Here is a 24,624-nt window from a genome sequence, read left to right as displayed (position 1 = left end):
TGTATTGTAGAGATCAGTGTGTGTGTAATAACCCGACTTTTTAAAATGCTCCATATGCTTTAATTCCCTCATTATATGAGCGATTGTACGTGTGATTGTGTGCTTGATGTGAAATTCCATATTTTAATGAGTAAATTACATGTTTCTCAATTAATATATGTCGGTTAAAAAGAAATCTGTTAAAATTGTGACCATTGGACTGCAAATTGAGGACTTTAAAGGTGCGATAAACCAAAATTGACTTTACAATTATGATTAGCATGATTTTTAGGACATTATGGGGAGTTTTGTAAAAATTTGATTCGTAACGAATTAATTAGCTTCATTAGGCTAGAAAACTGAAATTAACGACTTTAATGAGTACAGAGACCGAATTTGAGTACATGAGTGTGCTAATGGGAATTTTAGAATCCTTTTAAGAGGTTTAATTGAAAATCGATTCAGTCTGATTCGCGAAGGTGTGTTTGGCAAGCATGTTTAGCCATATACATATATATGTACTAAAAGCCCCTTTTGAGCTCATCTTCTCTCATTTTGGGGGAATGGAAAAATCTGGAGAGTCCCCCAAGAGAGAGAAAGAAGAGAAGAGAAAAGAGAGAAGAAGAAGAGAGCACAAATTAAAGCTTGTAGCCCTGAGAAATTATAAGGGAGAATCAAGAATATAGTTCAAAGTAAGTGAAAATCCATTACACTTCTCTTAATCTTTCTTAAATTGGTTAGAATCAGGTCTTAAGATGAAGCTTTACACTCATTGAAGTTAGGGTTTATGAATTATAGTCTTGGTTGGATATATTCATGAAATTGAGCATGTGATCTTTGGATTCAATTCATTAAAGAGTTGATTCTTATGTTTTGAGTTGTATTGACTTAGATTATGAGCAATTGCCTTTTGTTAATTTTAGTCTTGCATCTTTGCATGCTTTGAGCTCATGCATATATATATATATATATATATGAAGAATGTTTGTATAAACTATGAAAAGATCAAGAAATGAAATGAATGAGTTATGATCTAATTGAACTTGAGATTTATGTTTACCATGATCATATATTATGTTTTTGAAATGAATTTGCTTGAATTGAACCTTGGAATTGAGTTTAGGAAGCTTGAATTTATTGGATTTTCGGACTGCTCAAACAGAGCTCAGGACTGCATGTGCGGGGCCCACAGCCGCACGTGCGGGAGCCACAGCCACACGTGCGGAAAACAGAGGAAACAACTCTGGCATTCTAAAATAAAGGCACATGCGAGCGGCATGTGCGACACACCTCTCCGCACGTGCGGGAATTGGGAACAATTCTGCCCACTTTTGTTACCTCTTTTTGACCCTTTGAAACCGTTAATGTGTTTATCTGATCCCTCTAAAATACTTGGAAGTAAATAAGAGGTAAAAAAACTCAAACAAAAGATTAAAGACATAAACTAAGGAAAGAAGGCATTATTTGTCCGTTTGTGTATGTGCGCTACGTGTAGGTCACTTGCAGAAAGAGACCGCTGCTTGCCTAAACCACTGTGAGTAACAATAGTGTAACGATTTATGTATTTATTTCTGTATTCCTGTTTATGAATTACGTACCTTAGTTGTATTTAGCCCATTCGGGATAAATTGTACTATGGTTATTACATTGTGATTGCGAATAGCATATTTGGGATAAATGGTGCAATGATTTATCTACTTTTGCTCGTGAGTAGCACACGTTAAATAAATTTAAGTGAATGGAAATGACTGAGCAATGATATAAGCATGAGTAATGGCATAATAAAAGGACCTAAAGTTGTTATGTTTCGTTATATATGAGTACTTTATTGGGCCTAAGGCCGTTTTGTACTCTATTGGGCCCGAGGCCGTTTGGTATATTGTTAGGTCCGAGGCTGTTTGGTATTATGTTGGACCCGAGGCCGTTATGTATTATGTTGGGCCCAAGGTCGTTGTGCATTACGTTGGCCATTTTGGAATATGATGAACGGGACATGTAAACGTTAGATAAATATTCTCCAAGACATATGCTTATTCACCCGAACCTCTTTACATTATTATTATTTACGGAGTCTTACTCATTTCGTTTTTACATATGTTCATGTAGGTGATCAGCTTGAAGGACAGCCCTAGATCAGCTTCAGGAGCCCTTTTTGGTGGGTCTGTTGTGTTAAGCTCCACAATTGAAGCTTTTTTGTCTGTTTCTTTAGATGCCACATGTTTTGTCTAGTTTTTGGTGGTATTTGTTAAACTCATGAGTAATATGTAAATTTTTGATTGCGAACTCCTTGCATATACCTACATGACATGGACTTATATATGTATATATGTATAAATTGTGTGTGTTTAAATCTTGGCATATAAGCACTGCTCAATGGACGTTCTGTAATTTATTTACTTCCGCTTCAGGCCCCGTTGTCAGACGCATATTATTGAAATTTTGTTTTGAGGCCTAAGTACGGGCCGGTCATGGACCAAACTGTTAGGGGCGGGTTTGGGTTGTAACAGTGTGGGAGAAAGAAGAGAGTTAGAGAGTAAGAGTGTGTTTTTTCTCCTCCTCAATGTATGAAATAAATCTGTTTTAGATTATAAATCTTCTCTTTAGTATTTGTTTTTGTAAACCATCATAAGTGGTTCGCACCCCACTCTCACCAAGAGTGGTATCAGAGCACTAGGAGGGCCTGTTTTTTCAAAAAAAACTGTAGAACAGAGCATCGTTTCAAATTTTGCCCAGAAATCAAAGTTGTTGAAATCATGTTTTGATCACACCAGTGTGTGGTTCTCATTGAGACGATCACACTGAAAAAAACCACTTTGAAAACCGAGTCCAACAGAGACCGCACGCGCTACACACGCCATCAATACCGTCACCACGCACTGTCACATGTCTTCTTCGCCCTGATTTGCACAGTTCGACCCGTCTGACGTACGATCCGATCCATTAGCCCGGATCCAGATCTGTATCCAGAAGCTGACATCATTGACAACGCCATCGCTGACGTCAATCTGAGCCATTAAGTTGAGCCAAGCCACAAGCCAAGCCGAGCCAAGCCACAAGCCAAGCCAAGCCACAAGCTGAGCCGAGCCACGCCGCCATGCCGCAAACCGAGCCGAGCCACACCGCCAAGCATTGACGTCACGCTGACGTCAGCTGATCCGGAGAAATTATCCGGTGCTTCTCAGGAGTTCCAGATTCAGTCAATCTAAACCGTTCAATTATTTTTGCTAGATCTAAGTCGTTTGAAGTCCGCTTTTGGTGATCCAATAGTGCTTTCCAGCTATTTGGAATATTCTGTACACATTTGTATGGTCAGAATTTGCAAATTACATCCTGAAAATATGCAGATTTCTTAAAATCAACCAATGGCCAACACAAACAATTTCTTTCAACCCTAGTTTCCAAAACTCAACAAGGAGAACTATGAAAATTGGATTATTCAAATACCAATCCTACTAGCCTCACAAGATTTGTGGGAGTCAGTGGATCGAGGATATGACAAGCCAGCTACTCTCGAAGATGAAGGAAATTTAAATGAAGCTCAGAAGATGGCGTTAAAAGATTCAAGGAAGAGAGATAAAAAGGCCTTGTATCTACTCTATCAAGGCATTGATGAGTCAAGCTTTGAGAAGATTTCAGCAGCAGCAACCTCTAAAGAGGCATGGAGTATTCTTCGCAATTCACATCGTGGAATTGAAAAGACGGTCAGAGTTCGACTCCAGGTGTTACGTGGCGAATTCGAGATGCTACACATGAATGAAAATGAGTAAATTTCTGAGTCTTCAACAAAAAATTGACCATTGTTAATCAGATGAGAAGATATGGAGAGAAAATAGAATCTCTTCGAGTGATAGAGAAGATTCTACGATCACTCAGTCCCAAGTTCGAGCATGTAGTTGTAGCAATAGAAGAATCTAAGGATCTCAATGCCATGACCACTGATGAGATGATGGGCACACTTGAGATTCATGAACAAAGGATCAACAAGAAGACTCCCTCAAGTTCTCTAGAACAAGCTCTTCAATCAAAGCTGTCTTTCAGAGATGACGAAAACAAGCAAGGGGGGACATCACAAATATAGCGATCCTGGTTTTTCCTCTCTTTATTTATTGTATTCCGGACTCGGTTCCATAGATGTGTTGTTGCCTCATTCTTATTTCCATCTTTTACTCTTTGTATTTGAGTCTTGGGTTGTGTTGGGCAGGTTTGAAACAGGTTGGTTATGCTTTGAAACCAAAAGTTGATGCCCAGAATTTGGCCTTCACGCTCGAGCGAGGCTTTTGACGCTCAAGCGGGGCCTTTGTTGTTGCTTCTCCGCTCAAGCGGGTGTTTTGACGCTCGAGCGTGAATTTCCATCTCCCAGTATTTTTTCTCTGCAGGTCTTCGGACGCTCGAGCGAGAGTTTTGACGCTCGAGCGTGACCCTTTGATTTTGTTCATTCGCTCGAGCGGGAAGTTCGACGTTCGAGCGGGGACCATCGCTGCAAAACTTCTGCAGGTGTGCAATCGACGCTCGAGCGGCTCTTTTCATGCTCGAGCGTGAGTCTGTGTCTGACGCTCGAGCGGGGCGTTCCACGCTCGAGCGGGGAGACCTTTATATCAGTCTGAGGTTCACCTTTTTGGATCACTTTTTGATTTCCTTTCTCTCTTACTTTTCGAAAACCACCATTGGAGACCACCTCACTCTAAAACTCTACATTCTCTCTAGGGTTTGATCTAGTAGGAGTAACCTTCTACCCTTTGGCCTTTGTAAAAAGTGTTGAGTTTGTCGAGGACTACATTTTGATCCAAAAATTTCTTGCTTTGGAGCACTTCGAGATTTCTACACCTTCTTCCTTTGAGCTCCGAATTTGAGGTAGGGATTCCTACTCATCTTTATGATCTTTAACCTAAATGTAGGGCTTTTTGTATAAATGGTTTGGTTTGGGAAGTTAGGGTTTGTAATGTCATGTTGGAAAGTAGGGTTTTGTTCTTTTGATTCAAACTTATGTGTTTTGGGTCTAAAAAGGAGGTTATTGATGCTGTTGATAATATTTGAACCTTTGGGTCAACATTGGGAAAAATGGAAAAAATGCCATGTTTGGGCATATTTGGGTCATTAGTGTAATTAATGACACTTATCATGGAATCATGAAATTGAGTTGAAAATAATAAAATTGGTATAATATGAGATAGAATGGTGGAGTTGGATTTATTAATCGCTCATTTTGAAATTGTTGAAATTATATATATCTATTGAGGCATTTATTATCTATTTAGAAATAACTGCTTTGGGCTATCGGTAGAGGATAGTCTTGATTGTTGTAGACAATAAATGATGATTAGGCGAACTAAAACTAATCAATTGAATATGTCATCGAATATGACGATTGGAATAATACATTAAATTTATGTATTGATTGATTATGTATATGATATGTGTTTATTCGACGCTCTGTGACAAATGTCAAAAGAATAGGTGGCCTTAGATATTGCATGGCTGCTCTAGGGAGCGAAGATACTGCCAAAGTACCGCGGCATTAATTTGAACAAGATCTAGTCTGTGACTTTTGCTTTTCTGTTAATGTTCATACAACTTTTCTTTTTTTCTTATAAAAAAAAAATATTGAATAAAATAAACATACAATACAGATGAGTATACATCAATAAAAAGGAAGGCAAGAGCAAAAAGCATCAAAATGGAATTTCAAATCTCAACTAGGTTGGCACTGAGAATATCACCCAATCATTTGCTCGCTCCTGCCCAAAGTTGGTGAGAGACCAACAAACAAAGGAGACAACCAAAAATAGAGGCTAAAACAAACAACAACAACAACAACAACAGAAGCAACCAATAAGCAAGAGCAGCCATCAAGCAAACCAACAAACCAGTAATAGCCACTAAGCAATACCCTCTCCTCTAAATCCTCCATCAATGCACTACCTAACCTGACTGAGATTAGAGATCAGATCCTGAGCTGAATAAGGCAGCCCCTTTAATAGGATTTTGTACGAAGAGCAATTCTAGTCTTCACAACTTCACTCAACTCCTCACTACTAAACTGAGCACACACACAATCGTTCCTGAGTTTCTGAACTAACCATAACAAAATAGCAGCTAAAGCTCTCCAAATTTTCAATTCCATTTTGCCAAGCTTAACTCCAAACCACCACTAGAGCACACCTTCAACTGTCCCAGGTGGAACCCACTAAAGATTCCACCAATTTAACAAGTCAGACCATGACTGTCATACTCCATAACACAAAAGCATAACATGATTACTAAATCTTTTGCAATAAGGGCAAACATTTGTTGCATTATCACTCACAAGATATACTCTTGCCGGCTGAGCCGGCCCAACAATTTGATGAGGTCATCAAATATAAATTTTGATTTGAAGATAAATTGGCAAAAGAAACATCAAATATGTTGTTGTTTTTATTGGCAAAAGAAATTTTATTGATGTAAATAGAGTACAAGAAGTACTTGGAGCTTATAGTGCTGAAGTATTTTTTATTGGATTGTTTGCTATTAAGATGATATCGTGCATCATAATTTTTTCATGTAGCTTTGTGTTGTTTAATTTATTTATTTTTTTTGTGCAGTACTTGGAGGTTTTAAAAAGTACATACTTCCAATATGAAAAAGAGATCAACAAATCTATTGAAGCACAAACCAATGAACCAAAAAAATTACTGTCCAAGACTGACGTCTCACGATGGCTAATTTCTTGTCCTAGTGGAGATGTTCTGATTATCCTCAATATCATAAAAGAGATGATAATTATAGAAGATACTTCAGAGTTCACGCGGAACAAACCACCACAAAGATTTGTTTCGAGATTCCCTCCAACAAACCATCATGAACTCAATATTGGAATTATTGAATAAGATGGAGAAATTTTGGCTTGTGCTTTACTACGGGATGAAAACTTGGGGGTAGTTAGCTATCAGTATAGTAACAAGGGCAAGATAGATATCAAGAAAGCCCAATTGGAGATATTCATCGAGGGCATGTTAATGGTGCTCTCTCACAAGGAGAGTGAGATTAGTTTGTTGATTGTAGAGATGACAAATAAAGAAGTGGTCAAGCAAATAAATTCGGATATTCTAGTTGATTCTCCCTTGTTTGATAAGCTTCAGTAAGTATTTTATATTGAATATTATTTTATGACTATTATTTTCATTAATATCATGTTATTTATTGAGTTTTATTTATTTTACAGTTTTGTTTAAAACGTTGTTTCAAGGATGTGGAACTGGTATGGGTTCCTCGATAGATGAACAAGGCTGCTGAAAAAGCTTCCACACATGTTAAAGCAACTTTTTGGTCTTCTAAGGTCTACATCGTAGCCATAAATGACATTCTTGACAATAACAAAGCAATGCTGGTAGCATATGATGTTGATCAATAGAGCAAGCTGCAGTTATATCTCCCTTGGTCACCTCTGAAATTGGAGCTGGAAATAGAAGTTACCTTCTAAATGAAACTCAAGCAACCTTAACTGTTCATTTTCTTAATTTATATGTTTGCATTATATATAATAAAAAATTTACATCAATTCGATAATCAAAATCATATGATTTCAACCGTTTCAAAATCGGATTTGTTTAGCCGTTTCAAGCAACCTTAACTGTTCTTTTTTTTTATATCCGATTTTGAAACGATTAAAATCATATGATATTGATTATCAAATCGATGTAAATTTTTTACTATATATAATGCAAACATATAAACTAACAAAATGAACAGTTAAGGTTGCTTGAGCTTCATTTAGAAGGTATCTTCTACTTTCAGCTCCAATTTCAGAGGAGACCAACGGAGATATAACTGCAGCTTGCTCTATTCATCAACATCATATGCTACCAACATTCCTTTGTCATTGTCAAGAATGTCATTTATGGCTACGATCTCTGCATCCAAGACCTTAGAAGACCAAAAAGTTGCTTTAACATTTGTGAAAGCTTTTTCAGCAACTTTGTTTATCTATCGAGGAACCCATACCAGTTCCACATCCTTGAAACAACGTTTTAAACAGTTTGCCAAACTGTAAAACAAATAAAACTCAATAAATAACATGATATTAATGAAAATAATAGTAATAAAATAATATTCAATATAAAATACTTACTGAAGCTTATCAAATAAGGGAGAATCAACCAGCATATCTGAATTTATTTGCTTGATCACTTCTTTGTCCGTCATCTCTACAATCAACAAACTAATTTCACTCTCCTTGTGAGAGAGCACCATTAACATGCCCTTGATAAATACCTTCAATTGGGCTTTCTTGATATCTATCTTGCCCTTGTTACTATACTGATATCTAACTACCCCCAAGTTTTCATTCCGTAGTAAAGCACAAGTCAAAATTTTTCCATCTTGTTCAATAACTCCAATATTGAATTTATGATAGTTTGTTGGAGGGAATCTTGAAACAAATCTTTGTGGTGGTTTGTTCCGTATAAACTCCCAAGTATCTTCTATAATTATCCTCTCTTTTATGATGTTGAGGATAATCGGAACATCTCCACTAGGACAAGAAATCAGCCACCGTGAGACGTCAACTTTGGACGGTAATTTCTTTGGTTCATTTGTTTATCCTTCAATAGATTTGTTGATCTCTTTTTCATATTAAAAGTATGTACTTTTTAAAACCTCCAAGTACTACAACAACCAGCGATGTAGCACGTACTCATTATTATAGCTATGATAATTTTTTAACAAATTATATTTGTCCACGCATTTATTTTTTTATTTAAATTCCCACAACTAAGGTCTGATTTAAAAAGTTCAAAAATGTTAGAGATTTTAAAAATTCTACTAAAATTTTTATTAAATGTCTTACATGAATGCGGGACCCACATGGTGTGAGTCCTACACCTATATAAGACATTTGATAAAAATTTTGATAGAACTTTTGGGGTTTCTAACATTACTCTAAAAAATTATCTATTTTAGTATGTTACTTTAATTTTTGACTATTTTAGTAGATTAAAATATTTATATTTGGGAAGAGGAATGTATTTTTTTTATAATCGAATGTGATGTTTGTAACACTACAACAAAATTGAATTTTTACGGCTTGCAATGGATGCCGTAAAAACTCTTTCACGGCATGCACACAAATAACGTTATATGACATGCCGTAGAAAGTTGAGCATCATTTACGAGATGCAGGTTAAGTTGTAAAGAGTAATTAATTAAATATTAATGGCATACTTTGTATGTCGTATATAATTTTTTACGACATTTTTGTCATGCCATAAATCATCATACTTTCCATGGCATAATTTTACATGCCGTAAAAATTTATTTTTAATATATTTATTGCATACTTTGTATACTGTATATAATATTTTACAGTATTTTATTGCATGTTATTGCATGTTATAAATCATCACTTTTCACGACATAATTTTGTATGCCGTAGAAAGTCATTTTAATATATTTATGACCTACTTTGTATGACGTATATAATCTTTTACGGCATTTTCTTGCATGTCATAAATTATTACACTTTTCATGACATAATTTTATATGCCGTAAAAAGTTCCAACTGAGAATAAAGAAAACAAAACCAGATTGGACCGACTCTTAAACCCCATCTGTATTTGTTTTGATCCATCACAGTCCTTCCTAAACAAAGAAAATTAATATTAAAGACAATGACAAACAATTTGTGAAATGAATAATGGAGAAATTCAGGACCAAATAGTATTTGATATATACATTTACAACATTATAGTATAACGTTTTCTTGAGATTGACCTGTGTTTTACATCAACAAACTAACAAGCAGCCAACCAACCATTCCACAAAAATGATTATAAAAGAAAGGACAATATTTCAGCTATACTTTATATCCTAATCCATGCAAATTCTATTTACAATTAAGCTAACGTGAATGAGATACAATAAATAAAAATAAATAAATAAAAAATGAAGTTGAGTGAAGAAAGATTAGTTTAACTTTTCGATATTGGTGCCTATAAATAGAAAAAACCTCAACATCCCTGTGACACAAGCAATATGGGCTTTGAGTTATGCAATTGTCACGAATAAGGGCAAGATTGCATTCAGACAATTCCTAGATAGACAATCCATTAAGCTGCAAGGAGAAAAGATATGCCACTGATTGAAGGCTTAAAGGAAGTTTGGTAGAGCACGACACATCAAGTAGTTAATTTAAAATATTGGGGTAAGAAATGGCTTGTAAAAGATCGATGGTGCTTCCAAAGATAATGTAGGAACAGGTTGAAAAGAAAGTAGAATGGAAAATGTTATCCTGTTCTAGCTAGCTCTAATACTTTCATTGAACCATCAATGAGAAATTTCAATCACCGCCATGAATTATAGGTTAATTCACTTCAAATGTCATTGACAAACTGGCTTGGAACATTAAGCCAGACAATATCACCTAGACACCTGCTCAAGTCATTTTGTGCAAACAAGAAGAAATATGCCTCTCCAATAAGTGGGTACCCAAACAGAGGAGAAACCCTCATCTTCAATACATAAATGTACTAGTGGTTAATTCCCATCTAATAGTGACAGAGAACACAGTGGTGTTTTGTGCATTGCAGTATATTTCTCAAATCCTGTTCTCTCTTTCATTGCACAATCCTTCCCTTATCTTCATCAAGTTTCACAAAAACTTAAGCAAATCTCTAAAAAAATCTACTCTAAAATGAAACATCATACAAGACAGCAAAAAGTAATAGGACCTGAAAGATATCACAGAACAATGTCAAAAAGCAAGATTGTCTTCTGTATTGAACATGAGAAATGTTGGAAGAACTGTAATTAACAAAACCCAATTGTGCTAGCTGACAAGGCTCTGTATACATTCTCCGAAAAATGTTGGAAGAACTATAATTAACAAAACAAATGACTAAGCACTCCATCAAATGAAGTTTGTCCTGTAAGCAAGAGGTTATATTTCCTTACCTTAATGAGCTTATTGGTAGAAGCTGACTTTACAGTTAGGGTCTCTAAACCAGGAAAAATCCAAACCAAGCCATCCACAATTGTTGAACAAGTGGTTGATGATGCACTTATTATCTCTAACTTCAAATGCTTCAAAGCATGTAGTGGAGGGAGCAAGTTTTCACTCAATTCTCCAGGAAAAATTATTTATAAATTTGGGTAAAAAATTAAAAAATAAAAGAAAATAAGAAAGCATAATGTGAATGAAATATAAGTTTAAATTTTTTTGTCCATTTTTTTCCTTCTTTTTGTAAATTCTTACACAAATCTATGTTCCAAATACAATTATGATCTAAACACAACGTAAAAATCACATAATTCTATATGTGAATTCTTTATATCATTGCTCTTATGGAAATTAAGGACCTAAGGAATGCTGTGTTCCAAATTTATTTGGATATGATCCCTACCACACACAATTTTCTGTACACTTTACTTCCCAAATTATTGTAAGAGTTGATTTATTTTGAAATGAATGGCCCTAATTAAACCATATCATTAATTCTCTATAATTTGTATTTGTATAGTCTTACCAAAAAATATAGAATGGATGAAAAAGTCTACATGAACTATCAGTAGCGGAGTCAGAAATTCAAGGCAGAAGGGGCACATATTACACATCATTGAAAAGAAAAGAAAAAATCCACAATATAAGGGAAATGGTGTAAATATGAAAAACTCAGGGGGCATGCGACCTCCCTGGCCTCAAGGATTTGAGGTTTGGAATTGAAACCTCAATGTGTTGCAAGTTTTTACAGAACTCAACACACAAGTACTCAATCAATGGGCAGCTTTTGAATTAGTTTCTTGAAAACATTGTCTCTGATCTTGGATTCACTCAGAGTCAGTTTTTTTAAACAAGGTAGGTTTATAGAACAACTGGGTTGGATGTTACAGTACTCCAAATACAATACAGTGGTTGATTGAGCAACAATCACTGTATTGTCAACACAAGCGTTAAATTCAGTTAAAGCATTAAAGTCTATCACAACAGTTAAGTTCAGATCATCAGATCGACAACACAAGCGTAATCATAATGTCAATCTTCAGCAAGGAATATCAAATTCAACATCAATTCATTCTACTAAACCACCGCAAAATCATAGAAATCTCGAAATGCAAGCGAAAATCAGCATGTAAAAACCAGAAAGCAAGAGCTAGAGAGAGAGAAAAGGTACCGTGAAAACGTTCTTCGAAGTAGACTTTGACTGAAGCGATCGCAAAGAGGTCCTTTTTGTTCAATCCCAAAACGAGCAAACACAGAAGTGAAAACACATTCAATAAGGGCATGAAACCCTAGAAATCAAAATCAAAGAGAGATGAGAGAGGAGAATCGGAACACATAAATTCAAGGCTTCGAATCGAATTAATCGAATAGATATGCAAACACCAAATTAATCGAATCCGTGGAAGGGGCTTAGAGTCAGAATTGAACTCCAAGCTCGGAATCGAACTCCAAGCTCGGAGTGGCAGCGGCTGATGGTGGTCGATGGTGGTGCTCGTGTGCTTGTGTGAATCCAAGATCTATGTTACTTTCATCTCAAATGCAAAGAATGTATGAAGATCTATAGGGGATTTGAAGGTTTGGTTCGTTTTCTAGGGTTTTGGAGGAGGAGGAGGAGAGAGAGAGAGAGAGAGACTCTCGCTCATGTAACAAAGAATCCCCCATAATATTCCCTTATATACTTTTTTATTCTTATTTTTATTTAATAAAATTAATTAAAAAAATAAAATTATTAACTGTTATAATAATAAAATTATTTGAATTATTATTTAAAATAAATTTTTAATATCATTAAAAATTATTAATTAACTTTATAATTTATTAATAAAATAGACCATTTGTTATAAAATTTTAAACTTCAGGGGTGAGATGTAAATTCTAGAACTATATGGACAATTCATACTTTAATTTATTTTTTTTTGTCTAAATTTTTTTTAATTCTGTCTATATATATCTTAGAAAATTGACAAGTGTTCCAAAATAATCAAGTTAAATCTTTAATTTGGACATAATGACAAAATTGAAATTAAACTCAAATTATATGGATCAAATTATTCACTTTAAAACTATAGGAATTAAATTAAAATTTAGATCAAATGATAGAGGTGAAAAGTGTAATTAACCCAAATAAATATAAATGTATACAAAACGTTTCTCCCATTATTTTAAGAGATGCAGTTTTTATTCAATTGAAGGGTTGGATTACAAATTCAATAATAGAAAATGTGACCATTTAAAGATTAATGTTAAGTTAATCAAATTTTTTATTTAATATTTAATATTTTACTCACTACTCAAATAGTGTGTGGAACTTACAACATATGACACCATGTGAATAGAGAGTAAAATATTAAGTAAAAAAAAAATTACTCTATAAATTAGTTTTTACGTTGTCATCAATTAGGAAACTTTAAAGTGAGAAACTTGGTTGGAAATTGTTAACTTTTTTTTTATTTTAAAAAAATATCAGATTGAAACTTTGTTTAATAGAAGTTTTCACGACATACTAATGTATGCCGTGTAAATGTATAATATTTTACAACATAAAATGTATGAAAATGTATGTCATCTAAAATGGAAATATTTGTATGACGTGAAAATATATTTTTTTATGGCATACTTTTGTATGCCATAAAAAAATCAGATTAAAATTTTTTTAGTAGAAGTTTTCACGGCGTGCTAATGCATGCCGTGTAAAGTTAAAATAGTTTTTGACATGAAATGTATGTCGTCTTAAGTGCAAATATTTTATGACATATTTTTGTAAGCCGTGAAAATATACATTTTTTATAGCATACTTTTGCATGCCACACAAATATATGAATTAATGACTTGCAAAAAAAAAAATGTCATAGTGTAGCACATGTATCCTTCAAAACTTATGGGAAAGTGTATTCGAATCCTTTATTTTTATTTTGAAAACCTTTGGTGTTGTTATGGGTTGGTTTTGGAGAAGTATAATCCGATTTAAACTTGTTGGGTTTGGTTGTTCGTACTTGTTCTTGTCAAAAGTCCCTTGGAGACTTAGAAATTCTATTCTAGAGTCGACACCAGCCTTCCTAATAGTCGACCCTTACCTGTTGGTGAAATTCCTGTAAGTGTTGCTGGAAAATAGGGTAAACACCAGACTGGGGAAGGTCGACCCTCTTATGTCTATGTGTTAGTTGCTGGAAAATATGGTAGACACCAGACTGGGGAGGGTCGACCCTCTTTATGTCTATGTGTTAATTGCTGGAAAATAGAGTCGACCCCCTCCTGTCTAAGGGTCGACCCCCCTTGCTTGTGCAGATTGTGTTTTCTGCCTAAGGGTCGACCCCCATGCCCGAATGGTCGACCCCTACGTGTTTTTTTTTTCAGATTGTTGAGGTCCGAATGGGCCCTATCTAAGAGGGTTTTTGGACCTATTATTTTATTTGACCTTAGGGCTATTTCTTACTACTATAAATAGGCCCTAACCATTTTTCTTTCATGATTTTCCACCCATTTTCCTCTTAAACTGTGATTTCTCTCTTCTCCCTTTAAAACTCAAATTTTTTTACTTAAATCTCTAGATCTACTCACCTAGAGTGATCTTTTCACCTTACTCCTTTGAGATTAAGTGTAGAGCTTGTCAAGGGCTTCGTTTTGATCGGAGCAAAACGTGGTTTCGTCACCACCGACTTTTGAACTTTCTCTGTTCTCTCTCATCTAAGCTTGAGATAGAGATATTCTACTCTTTAATATAGATTTTAACCTAGATATTTGTCATTTTGTATAAATTGTGGGATTTGGGAAGATTTGGGTGAAGTTAGGGTTTGGGTTTGAATTTTTGAAAGAGGGGTTTTCTATTTAGAGATCCATATGTGTATGTGAGGTCTTGAAAATGGAGTTATTTTTATATGGATGATGAAATTGAGTCTTGGGGGTTGATGTTTGAAAATAGAGAGATCTGCCCTAGTACGAGTTAAATAAATTATTGGTATAAATAATGAAATTGTTATGAGAAATATGAAATTGGAAGAATGCACGAGTGAGTTGTGTAGTTGGATTTGATAAATCACTCATCTATGGAAAATATGATAAATTATCTGTTTGTTAGATTTATTTATCTGTTTAGAAATGTCTGTTTTGGGCTATCGGTGGAGGATAGCTATAATTGTTGTAGAAACTGCATGAGGATTAGGTGAATTGAAACTAATCAATTGGATTATGTCATTGAGTATGACGGTTAGATTAAACCATTGAATATGTGATTTGATTAGTCATTGTATATGACAACGTGTTTAAATACATTGTATATGTATCTTTGTTTGGGAGGAGATAGGGGATGTACTCCATTGTTTGGGAGGAGATAGGGATAGACTCCATTGATAATTAAGTTGGCCGAAGTGTCCAGAGTGAAAGTCCCGAAATCTTATATATTTATGGGTGTTGGTTCCCTCAGACGTGGTTCCGTAAAATGGCAAGAAATAGAAGTGTTGAATTTGATGAACGTATTGAATTGTGAACCATTGAGTTGTAGTCTCATATTGGTTGCTTGATAATAATGAATTTGGCTAATTGATGTACCCGAGATGGTAGAATGGAAATGAATTGAGATATTGGTTATCTATATTGAATGACCTTGAAAAGAATATGTGTTGGTTAAGAATGTTGCACATTTATTTGATGCTCATATTTTAGTTAATTCTCATATATGGTTTAGCATATCTCTACTAGGCTTTGGCTCACCCTACTTGGGAAACCATTTTCAGGTACAGGTGACATGCCAAGGACATAGCTTTAGAGGCTTAGGGGCTGAGGGCTCCACTTTTGTGATTTCGTTTTGAGTTGAATGTTTATTCAAGCCGAGGGTTTTACTTGTATAGGGACTACTAGACTTTTCTTTCGTTGGAACCAAGCGAAGTCTTGGAAAGATGTAAGCCCTTAGGGTATTTATTTTGTTGTTCTAAACTAGAGTTACGTGCTATAGTTTCGAGTTGAACATTTATGAAAGTGTAATGCATGTGATATCTTTTGTAATATTAACTCTGATGAATGAAAATATAATATTTCTATTATGTCTCTAGATCTTATGAATGGTTGATTTGTAAAATATTTTGAGGGCGTTACAACTTGGTATCAGAGTGTACCGGGTTTGAAAACTTTGGGTACGTGGGAAGTGGTTAGTACAATGAGTTTGTTTTGCTTGTTAGAGACTTATGTATGATGTTATGTGCTTATATGATAACATGTTTATGTGACTATATGGGTATGAGATTTAGTTTCTAGGATGTTGATCGGGTCTATGGATTTCTAAGAGTCATGTTGGAAAGGCACTTGATCACTACCGTTTCTAACTGGAACTCTAGCAACGCCACGGGACGGTCATTATCCGGAAACGAAATTCGTATGTGTTTATGTAATTATATGTTTACGTGGAGTGAATTACAATTGTCCATTGTATTAGGACGCGAGTAAGATAGCTTTGGCACATTTGTAAATGTGTTAATCTCTTTGTTACCTTCATTAGGATGTCAGGACGAGGTCGTGGCGGTAGGCGTGGTAGGCCTAAGAGGCACAAGATGCCTATACCGGATGAAATTCCGGAGCAGGAAGAGGGAGTTGGTCAGGCCAACGTAGTCGAGCCAGTAGGTCAACAAGCCATAGGCATTTTAGCCCGTGAAATGGCAGGAGCATTGAGGGAATCTATGGACATTCTCAAAGCTGAGAACCAAGTCTAGGTCCATGTCGCTGAAGCTGGGCCATCTTTTCCGAAGAGAGGGTTTTTCCGGTCGAATCCGGATAAGTTTTTGGGTGACGCTAAGGAGCCACTGAAGGCTGATGAGTGGTTGGAATAGATGACGAAGACATTTAAGATGCTCGGCATCGAAGACGAAAGTCTTAGAAAGATGGAAGCCCTTAGGGCATTTATTTTGTTGTTCTAAGCTAGAGTCACATGCTATAGTTTGAAGTTGAACATTTATGAAAGTGTAATGCATGTGATATCTTTTGTAATATTAACTCTGATGAATGAAAATATAACATTTCTATTATGTTTCTAGATCTTATGAATGGTTGATTTGTACAATATTTTGAGGGCGTTACACGTAAAATGTACTAACTACGACATACATTCGACGCATTCGACAAAAAGATTTAAGGATAAATTTATAAATTATTTGTGTATTAAAAAAAATCTAGATTATAACTAGAATTTCTAGTTTATTGGAAATAAAAACAAAAATTTCTCACATCTACTAAAAATTTATAAATATTTAAAAATATCTAGAATTTTGTTTTTATTATTTATAATTAAAATATAATTTCTCTAGAGAATGAGAGGGTTTGAGACAAAAACAGGTATGGATCTAAAATGAGAGGGAGTGTGGCGTAAGTTTTTAAATAATTTTTTTTAATTTTTAAATTCAAATAATTTTCATATACTTAGAAGGAAAATATTTTTTAATTTTCTAAAAAAATCACTAAATTCAAAAAAATATATAATTTAATATTTTACGACATGAAATGTATATTGTCTTAAATGCAAATATTTTATAACATATTTTTGTATACCGTGAAAAAATATATTTTTTATGGAATACTTTTGCATGTCATAAAAAAATCAGATTGAATTTTTTTTTTTTAAAGAAGTTTTCACGACATTCATTAGCATGTCGTATAAAGTTACCTTATTGTACAACATGAAATGTATGTCGTCTTAAGTGCAAATATTTTACAACATATTTTTATAAGTCGTGAAAATATATATTTTTTACGGCATACTTTTATATGTTATAATTATATGAATTAACGACTTACATTGTATATATTATGTTATTGACAAAATATTAACGACTTGAACAAAAAAAAATGTCGTAGAATTGACTAACTACGTAATGCATGCCGTAAACATAATGCCGTAAATAGTTAGTTTTGTTGTAGTATAAGAAAAAAAGTAAAATGATTATAGATTTAATGTGATATTATGTCTTATTAATTATTTTAATTTATTTTGTCTCTTTGTAAATTTTAATCAAAAAAATATAATTTTTGACTTCCCAAACACCCCTAAGTCTGAGAGATTGATGAGCAAATAGGCTCGGTGTGGGGAAATGGTTGAGACTAATTTAGCCCGTTAAAACATAAAATAAATTAAAAAGTTAAAATGTTACATTTAAATCATAATTATTTCAGTTTTTTTCTCACAAAATTAGAAAAAAACTAAAAATTTATTCCAAACGAAACTTTTTTAAACAAACAAAGAAACGAAGTTATAGTAGTCTGGTGGCAAATTCACATTGTGACTTACCTTGTTATTATTGTTATTGATTGGTTAAAGTTTTGAGGCTCAATGCAGAAGATATATAGGAATGAGATGCATCCATATCAATTAACACATTAGCAACCAAGTTGCAAAACAAAAAGGTACCTCTCACAACAGACGGAGCTGGTACAAGATCTGGCGCTGTAACAGTATACACGCGCCCTGAAGGTCTCTATTCTACCTGCTCACCTCTCGGAGCATAAGACTGCTGCACTGACTGAGCCAAGGAGGCTCCCTGATTGGCCTTTGAGGCCTGTAGCGACTGAACTGGCTGGTGACTCTGTGTCTGTCTGGAACCAGACGCACCAGGCGTGCCATCCAACTGCGAGCAAAACCTCTTCAAGTGCCCTGCCTGCCCACACTGATAACAAGTGAGCGGCTAGCCTCTACCTTGATTCTGGCCCTGAGAACGGGCCGAGGATGAAGCTGCTCTGCCCTACTCTTCTCTCTGGGCAAGCTAAAGACTTATGGCCCAGCAGACCACATTTGTAACAGGTGATATCTCCCTGACCACCTCTCATAGAACCCGAACTCGACACTAGAAAAGTAGATCTCGAATGTACTCCTTGGGACTGCTGAGGGTTAGAACCCCTCTGTCTCTTACTGTCCCCCTGACCATCCTAACTCTTCGTGGAGCCCCTCATCCTCTACATGCATAATAGTCTCAAGATGGGCTACAGCCTCCACAAGCGCCCATACTCCCTAATCATGGACCCGGCCACTCGAAACTTGAGTCCGGTCCTTAATTTCTTCTTGAACTCCAAACAACGACGTTCCTTGGTCGCCACTAACTTTGGTGCAAACCTCGATAACCTAGTGAAAGTGGTTTCAAACTCAACCACTAGTGTATTCAGCTGCTTGAGCTGACAAAATTGGTCCCTCAACTCCTCCCTAACAGTGGGAGGCAAAAACTTCTTTTGAAAGGCGTCAACAAAAGCCTCCCAAGTCCCTCCAATGCGCCCCCGCGCATACTTCCACCACTGACCCGCGTCTCCCTTCAGCTGAAAGGACGAACGTTGTCGTCATCTATTCCAACCACTCATCAGCCTTCAGTGGCTCTTTAGGGTCACCCAAAAACTCGTCCAGATACGACCGAAAGAACTCCCTCTTCAGAAAAAAAGGTCTCACTTCCGCTACATGGGCTTGGACTTGATTCTCAGCCCTGAGAATATCCATAGATTCCCTCAATGCTCCGACCATTTCACGGGCTAAGGCGTCCATGGCCTATTGATCTACTGGTTCAGCCACGTTGGCCAGACTAACTCCCTCATCCTGCGCCGAAATTTCATTCGGTATAGGCATCTCATGCCTCCTAGGCCTACCACGTCTACCACCACGACCACGTCCTGACATCCTAATAAAGGTAATAAAAGAAATTTGTACATTTGCAAATGTACCGAAGCTATCTCACTCACGTCCTAATACGATGGACAACTGTAATTCACTCCACGTAAGCATGTAATCATGTAAGCACATATGAATTTCATTTTCGGATAATGACCGTCCCGTGGCATTGCTAGAGTTCTAGTCAGAAATGGCAGTGATCAAGTGCCTTTCCAACGGGACTCCCAGAAACCCATAGACCCGATCAATATCCTAGAAACTAAATCTCATACCCATATAGTCACATAAACATGGCATTATATAAACACATAACGTCATACTTAAGTCTCTAACAAGCGAGACAAATCCATTGTGGTACTAACCACTTCCCACGTACCCAAAGTATTCAAACCCGGTACGCTCTGATACCAAGTTGTCGCACCCCAAAAATATTGTACAAATCAACCATTCATCAGATCTAGAGACATAATAGAAATATTACATTTTCATTCATCAGAGTTTAAATTACAAAAGATATCACATGTATTACACTTTCATAAACGTTCATCTTGAACTATAGCATGTAACTTTAGTCTAGAACAACAAAATAAATGCCCTATGGGCTTACAGCTCTCCAAGTTAACACTTGATTACAACAAAAGAAGAGTTCTAACTCTTTACATATAAAGCCCTCGGCTTGGATTTACACTTAACACAAAGCAAAAATAACAAAATGGAGCCTTCAACCCTTAAACCTCCCAAGCTATGTCCTTGGAGGCGGCATGTCACCTGTACCTGAAAAATGGTGTCCCAAGTAGGGTGGGCCAAAGCCCAGTAGAGATATGCTAAACAATATATGAGAATTAACTAAAATATCAGCATTCAATAAATGTGCAATGTTCTTAGTCAACACATGTTCTTCCCAAAACTTTTCAATATAGATAGCCAATACTTCAATTCATTTCCATTTCTATTCATTTATCCAAGTCAGTCCATTGACATAATTCATTATTATCTAAACAATTCAAAACGAGACTACAACTTATTTATCGACACTTGAATAACAAACATTATTCAAGACTTCTAATTTCTTGCCATTTTACGGAATCACATATGAAGGAACCGGCACCCAAATATATATAAGATTTCGGGACTTTCACCCTGGACATTCCGGCCAACTTAATTATCAATGGAGTTCATCCCCTATCTCCTCCCAAACAACAATACATATACAATGTATTTAAACACTTTGTCGTATACAATAGCTAATCAAAACACATATTCAATGGCTTAATTACACCGTCATATTCATTGACATATTTCAATTGATTAGTTTCAATCCTCCTAATTCTCATGTAGTTTCTACAACAATCATAACTATCCTCCACTGATAGCCCAAAACAGATATTTCTAAATAGATAATTAAATCTTTGAACAGATAAATTATCAACTTTTCATAGGTGTGTGATTTATCAAATCTAACTACATCATTCAATCACATATTCCCCCAATTCCATAATTCCCAAACCAATTTCAATATTTACATAAATAGTTATTTCAACTCAACTTAGGGCAATATTTCCCCTATTCCAAGACATCAACCCATAGGTATACATCTCTCCATTTCAACAATAAGGAACCTCATACATAAACCCCCAAGGTTATTTTACAAGCCAACAAGAAACCCCTCTTTAGTTTAAAGCTCAAATCTTCACTTTACCCAAATCACTCCCAAGTTCTACCATTTATACAAAATGACAAATATCTAGGTTAAAACACATATTAAAGAGTAGAATGCCCCTACCTCAAATGGAGAAGCTCAAAGAGGAAAAAGGAGAAACTTGAAGATGCTCCAAACTTGAACTTTTTTGGATCAAAGGGGAGCCCACGCGATACTTTATCTCTTTGACAAGGGAAGTAGAGTAAAAGCCCTTAGATTCAAAGAGGTATGTAGAGAGAAGTTGGGTTTGTAGAGAGAGAGACAGCCGATCTAGGGTTTTGAGTGAAAAGGAGATCAAAAAGTGATATAAAATCATGCTGCTGCGAACTGATATATACAGTCCTCGCTCGAGCGACCAGACACAACAGTGGACTCGCTCGAGCGCAAGAAGCGTCGCTCGAGCGTAGAATGCAAAGCTTCAGGTCTGCTACCAACGCAGATGCACGCTCGAGCGCAAGAGTTCTCGCTTGAGTGAAAGAATAAATACACAAGCCTCGCTCGAGCGCAAGAAGGCTTGCTCGAGCGAAAGCTGCGTCTGAAAAAGAAACCTAAAGACCCTAGATTCTCGCTCGAGCGCAAGAACCCTCGCTCGAGCGAAGAAACAAATACCCAAGGCTCGCTCGAGCGCAAAAAGCCTTGCTCGAGCGAAGAAGCCAAAACCTGTGCAGCAACCATTTGTACCAACTCACCACCAACCTGTTCCAAACTTACCCAACATGACCCAAAACTCAATTTCAAAGAATTAAGGAGGGAAACAAGACATGGACAACAATATACAATCACGGAACCCGAGTCCGGAACACAATAAAGATCGGGGTAAAAACCTGGATCGCTATAACCTCCCCCCTTAAAGAATTTCGTCCCCGAAATTTTTGTACAAGTTCTCAGAATCAAGATTATTCAATTTTCAACATGATTACAATTTAACACTCACCATTACGACCCACCCACCGGTCATTTCATCTCTTCACGAGAGAACCAATTCACAGTATATACATAACCTAATATATTTTACCAATATGCATATTCCGAAGATTTAGCAAATTTCAATACATATCTCTCATGTTTTCAAAACATATTCAATGTTTATAACAAGTTTACATTTCCAAAACTTAAATAACATATGCAATGTTCAAATTTAACTTGTATTTCCGAAACATACTCAACATTTACAATACTTTCATAATCTCAAAACACATACAATGCCCTTATAGTTCTTAAACAAAAACTAAAATCCAACATACTCTTAAACATCAACAAATAAGTCCAGATATTTTTCTCGGACTTCCAATTCATGCTCCCATGTTGCTTCCTCAACCTCGTGATGTTTCCACAATACCTTGACTAAGGGAATCGTCTTGCCTCGTAAGACTTGGTCACGTCTATCCAAGACTCTCACCGATCTCTCTTCATACGTGGCATCCTTATCTATTTCTAGGTCGGTCCAATCCAACACGTGTGATGGATCCGGCTCATACTTTCGGCTAATTCAAATGATTAGTTTCTGTACGGGAAGCAAATATTCCGACGAGCCCGTACTCCTTTCTTCCGAGCTCCGTCTCTGTCCGATCACTTGCGAGCCAATAAGGGTGAGCTACCCGGCGGTGTGTGGCCGGAAAAACCCTCCGACGATCAAGTTAGAACACACACACAGAAGATAGCTAGAGAAAAGGGAGAGAGTGTTTGGGTGTAAGAATTTCTTACAGAGATGTTCGTGTGTTGCGTATGGGGGGCGCAGACATGCTTATATACCTACTGAGCCCCATATCCACTCCCTGCCATCTCTTGACACGTGGCTCTGCTATCCCATCTGTCAGCATAAACCATGCCATTCATCACCTAATCTCAACTGCCTGTCATCACAGCTGGAGCTCGGCAGCCGAGCTGCCCTACCTCGGTCATATCATGCTTCATACTTCAAGCGCCTAATCGGATAAACACACGGAGGACCGGGCTAAGCGGCATCCCGGCCGAGCCTAGCCCGGATACTTACTTTGATCGGCCTTCCTGCCGGTCATACAACTACCTCGGCTGACCACGCCTTTCCGGGCGCCGGTCACTCGGTCTGTCTGGCTTCGACCATCCTCGGACCGAGCAGCCTGGTCCGATCGGTTACTTCCTGGCCGAGCAGTTTCTGTACGGTCCGGGGTGGCACACAGTCCAAACTCTGCCCGGTCCAAGTTCTGGCAGCCCCTTTCCAGGCGGATAGCTGATCAGCTCAGCCCCATGCACCGTTGGGCCCTCAACCTGCTCGGCCGTTACCTCGGCCCAACTCCAGATCATAAATTACCCTCTCAGTTTCAATTTACCTAATCCTCATGCAGTTTCTACAACAATCATAACTATCCTCCACCGATAGCCCAAAATAGATATTTCTAAACAGATACATAATTTATCAAATTTTCATAGATGAGTGATTTAACAAATCCAACTACACCATTCATTTATGTACCCTTCCAATTTCATAATTCTCATGTCAATTTCATTATTTACACAAAAATAATTATTTAACACCAATTAGGGCAATCTTTCCCCTTTTTCCAAATATCAAACCCCAGGCCAAATTTCATCATTTTAACCCATGTAACCTCCTATTCAATACTCCAAATATGTATTCATGGAACCCAAAATGGAAACCCTTCTTTTAAGTTTTGGACCCAAACACTAACTTCCCCCAAATCTTCCCAAATTCCACCATTTATACAAAATGATAAATACTTAGGTTAAAACCCATATTAAAGAGTAGAATATCCCTACCTCAAGTGGAGAAGCTCAAAGGAGATGATGAAGAACTTCAAAAATGTCCAAATTCAGTTTTGTTCGGATCAAGAGGAAGCCCACAAGATGCTCCACCTTTTTCTCAAAGGAGATGGAGTAGAAACTCTTAAATTCTAAGGGATTTATAGAGAGAAGTTGGATTTTTAGAGAGAGGGGGAGCCAGATTAGGGTTGTGGGAAGAAATGAAATCAAAAAGTGATGTAAAATGGCCTAGCTGCAAACTGATATACGCGAGGCTCGCTTGAGCGAATGAGTTGTCGCTCGAGCGACCAGACACAACAAGTGACCTTGCTTGAGCACAAGAAACATCGCTCGAGTGCAAAATGCAAAGCTTCAGAGGTTTTACAGACGCACAAGCTCGCTCGAGCGCACGAAGCCTTGCTTGAGCGAAGACCTCAACCTTCTGAGAAATTTTGCGTCTGGAAAAGAAACTTGAGGACTCTCAATCCTCGCTCGAGCGAAGAAGCAAATTTCACAAGCCTCGCTCAAGCAAAGTACCCAAAATCTGGGCAACAACAATCAAAACCAACTAACAACCAACCTGTTCCAAACACGCCCAACAAGTTTCAA

At 36.6% G+C, this 24,624-nt stretch overlaps 2 protein-coding genes across 13 annotated transcripts in view; both read right to left on the bottom strand.

Moving 5' to 3' along the window:
* Positions 1–12,613, bottom strand: part of LOC145804596 (uncharacterized) — a 59,311-nt gene extending 46,698 nt beyond the window's left edge. For 2 of the 12 annotated variants that reach the window (XR_014346641.1, XR_014346643.1), the window contains exons 1-2: positions 12,123–12,599; positions 10,906–11,075 (exon numbers count right to left, since the gene is read on the bottom strand). The gene's annotated coding sequence lies outside the window, so the exon portion shown is untranslated. Of the gene's footprint in view, positions 1–5,551; positions 6,200–10,703; positions 11,076–12,122 lie in introns of those variants that run through there. The other 10 variants (XR_014346642.1, XR_014346635.1, XR_014346634.1 and 7 more) reach the window with 8 other exon arrangements.
* LOC114288898 (uncharacterized) overlaps positions 1–24,624 on the bottom strand; it is a 162,767-nt gene that overhangs the window by 49,157 nt on the left and 88,986 nt on the right. The window lies entirely within an intron of this gene.

Source organism: Camellia sinensis, chromosome 12 (genome assembly GCF_055761805.1).
Source record: "Camellia sinensis isolate YWXY chromosome 12, ASM5576180v1, whole genome shotgun sequence".
Classification (NCBI taxonomy): domain Eukaryota; kingdom Viridiplantae; phylum Streptophyta; class Magnoliopsida; order Ericales; family Theaceae; genus Camellia; species Camellia sinensis.
Note: the sequence above shows the minus strand (reverse complement) of the source record. Positions and strands in the feature narration are given on the sequence as shown.